Genomic DNA, 3,682 nt, shown 5'->3' with positions numbered 1-3,682 from the left:
CTTTATCGGATGATCTCAGAAATTTGGCCAGAATTGATCGAGGCCTGTCTCCCTCAGCAGATCACCGAGCAGGAACCCTGTGAGCTCGCTTGATTTCCAGCTTATGGCCTGTTATGTCAAGCAGACTCGGAAGGAGCCCATCCAGGAATTTCACCATATCCTGTCCCTCTGCTCCCTCAGGGACCCTGACAATACGGACGTTATTCCGCTCGCCGTTCACAAGTCCGATCCTCTCATGGCGTCATGTGCCTCACCCCACCCTAACATGCTTAAAAAAATTTCTGCAGGAAGTTTTCTTTATGTTCCCAAAATGTTCTACTAAAAGGTAGGATAACGTTCTCTAAAAACATTTTACAAATATTTAGTGATAACATTGTTAGAACATTATGCCCTAACAATCTTATACATTTTTGTGTCACAATGTTTTGTGGTAACATTCTTAAACTGTTTTTAAATTTATTAGAACATACACAGCTTCACCACTTTCTTTCCTCCACTGTTGCTTAAAATGTTCAATGCAAAATGTGTGTGACAAGTGTGAGGGCACAATCTCTAGTTTACAAAGCATGTGTGTCTTTTAAAGTAGTCAAGAATGCAAAATGAGGAATATTATTTTCTTGTTTTTGCCAACACACAAATACATTTGCTTGCACAGGACTACTACTTATGACTAATAACTTCTTCATTGGCAGTGACATGTTAAGTAGAATATCTTATTTACTGCACCTTCCTGAAACATGACATTTAGTAGATGTTAGTGTTGCCTTACAAGTGTTTGGAGTACGCTACACGAAAAACACCTCTAGCTTCATCTTGTTAGCCATATCGGTGCTCAGGGCAGGGATGTCCTGAATAAACCCACAGTGAAAGTATATTTCAAAAATATCCTGAACATCACTAAAGATACTAACAGGAGATATGCTCTAGCCATGCACTGGATGTATATACAAGATCACAGACAGAAGAGGACTGCTGACAGAATATGTCATAATTATTTGGAATGAAATAAAAGTAAAAAGCACAAACTTCCCCAAAATAATCTTGGGTGAAGAAATTACACAATAGAAGATACGAAGAAACAACAAGATTAAGAACATTTCTAAGAACATTTTAAAACATTTGTGTTCATTTTGTTGATTTAGTCAGAGCTCACAGACTCAGACAACGGTAAGGGGCCGCTCCCCTCAGGTGCTGCTGCATTTTCGTGATGAAGAATCAATGGACTTTCATTGCACTCAGTCACGGATGGTCCTCCATTATCCACCTGCATTATGACAAAAATATTAATTAAAATCAGAAAAATTTCGAATTCCTCAGAATCATTTTTTTAAGCTGCGACCAGCAGCTAGTAGAACTCACTGTTGGTTGGTTCTTCTGTCTATCAGTCTCAAATCTGAAGGGTGCAATAACGATTTGTGCCACGCACTATGCATAAATAGTGGGCGCTGTTGCCTTTCATGTATGCTGTACCTCACACAAACCTACAATAGAGATTGTGGTTGTTAAAACAACAGGATAGCATCTGGACTAAGACAGTGAATAATTCCTCACAAATTCTTTATTATAATACTATACAAATGATTTATTTATATTTACAACTAAAAAAAGATGGATAAATGAACATAATAGTTAAAACTGGTAACTCTATTCTTGTCCTGGGAAAGGCGGCTTTGATGTAAATTTTTCTGACAAAGGATGAAAAACTTTGTTTGAAAATGTACATTATCATCTCCAGAGTCACCAAAATCCAATTTATACCATGTAAGTTCGCAGCTATATCAGCTGCAATGACACTGCAAACTCACTCAACTTCCCTCCAAACAAAAAACTACACTGCACCATTGCACACATTCTTATTTGTGGCATATCAATGCTCGAAATATCATTTCACTAGAACTAGAATTCATACAATACTAGCCCAAACGCAACCCTACTGACAATAAGCCATCCCACTGTGCATCTTAACTTACATATGCCACCTCTACGCAAACATGCAATGCTCACAGCTTATCACGAATTACATTTTTTTTTTTTTCCAAAAGGAAAATGGGGTGACATCAGATTTTTTTTTTTTTACATGTTTTTTCAGGGATGCAAACACATGTATGGTGGAAAAAGAGAGCACTACCCGAAACGTGACAGGATATCATATAACCATGTGACAAAGGCCTACAATTATTTATTTTTACATCACATATTTAGAGCTGCAATGATTAGATGATTAAAAAAAGGAAATCAGCAACTGTTTTGATTAATAGTTTCAGTAATTTTTCAAGCAAAAATGTCAAACACTTGCTGGTTTTAGCTGCAGAAATGTAAAGATTTGCTGATTTATTTTTGGTCATATACGAAGGTAAATTAAATATATATTTGAGTTTTACAAGACTTTTGAATACTTCCAAAGGCCTTTACTTGAGGAAACTGAATTCAGCACTTTTTAAGACCTGCAGAAGCACAGTGATGGAAACATGTTACCACCAACATACAGGCCTGTTTTAGGAACCAAAACGACGATAAAAAGTAATTTAAGGTGTATGGAGAGTTACATCCCATATGCTGATTAATGTGCTGTTGTAATGTCAGCTGTAGGTACTGCTCCATGTCCACTTCTTGTCTTGTAAAATGTGAGACACTTGCTCGATGAGCACTGTTTTGCCGACCATGCCTCCAGACTACCGTGGAATTTTTAGAAACTGCTAACGTTAGATTATGAGAGCTAGCATAGCTCGTCCAAAGATGTTGGGGTGACTACAGTACCGATAGGAGGTAAGTCAGCACAATAAAATTTCATATTAATTTGCATAAAGTTAAATCATCTTCAAATTAATGGGATCCGTCGAGTTTATTTTACAAGCGGAAATCTGGCATAAGAGAAGCTGCTCTGACACGGAGTACAATAACGTTAGCTAAAAAGACATAACATACATAACTGACAGAGCTAATGATGTTAAAAGTCAAAACCATACAATAGTCAGCCAACAGAAAAAGGCGAATGTCCCTACCTCCAGTGATGTTGTTACTCGCTGCTCAAAATGAGCCATACAGTATGAGGTGACATACAGTGCAGGGAGAGAGCGGTGTGTTCAAAGGCAAACTTCCTAGCGTTTGCTGCTGTGTCAGGTCCAGTAACACTAAACAACCACGTGACGTGAGGTCCTCACAACAGGGTCTGACAGTTGAGTAGAATTTTTTGCTCAATGCAGGTCACTCATATGATCGTAACAGAAATATACTGGTTGTGTCTTGTTTGGAAGGCTGCATGCTAGGTAGGACGCGTCCTTTGAAGGCTGCGGTATACCGAGCATCCTCCTTTAAACAAGTCTCCTTTAAATGAGACGGCCTTCGTAAGACAAACAGAAACGGAACGCAACATGGTTGCTATGACAGCACGCCACTCTTTAACAAGCGCAAGCGCTTTGAGTGAGAAGGGAACAAATTCCCCTTGGAAGGGAATGTATGAGTTAAAATTTAGGAGAGTTATAATGATGTAAAGAGAAAAGAACAATTTAGCAGATTTTACAGGTGTACTTTTAGTCTAATACTTTATTTTAATTATATATTAATATAATTATACATATTATATAATCTGCACCCATCTACTGAGGTACTTCAACTTGGGAATTAACATTACTTGCGTCTGACCATCATATTTACGGGCAAATTGGTGTCATTTTTTTAAAGA

At 37.8% G+C, this 3,682-nt stretch overlaps 1 long non-coding RNA gene across 1 annotated transcript; it reads right to left on the bottom strand.

The window, feature by feature from the left end:
- Positions 1-500: 500 nt before the first annotated feature.
- On the bottom strand, positions 501-3,099 carry LOC127430705 (uncharacterized). The gene is made up of 3 exons (XR_007895475.1): positions 3,003-3,099; positions 1,360-1,481; positions 501-1,264 (listed from the first exon to the last, which is right to left on the bottom strand). It is a non-coding gene; the product is annotated as an uncharacterized LOC127430705 (long non-coding RNA).
- Between the last annotated feature and the right edge of the window lie 583 nt (positions 3,100-3,682).

Source organism: Myxocyprinus asiaticus, chromosome 40 (assembly GCF_019703515.2).
Source record: "Myxocyprinus asiaticus isolate MX2 ecotype Aquarium Trade chromosome 40, UBuf_Myxa_2, whole genome shotgun sequence".
Classification (NCBI taxonomy): Eukaryota; Metazoa; Chordata; class Actinopteri; order Cypriniformes; family Catostomidae; genus Myxocyprinus; species Myxocyprinus asiaticus.
The sequence above is the reverse complement of the archived record's forward strand: the minus strand, read 5'-3'. Positions and strand labels throughout refer to the sequence as shown.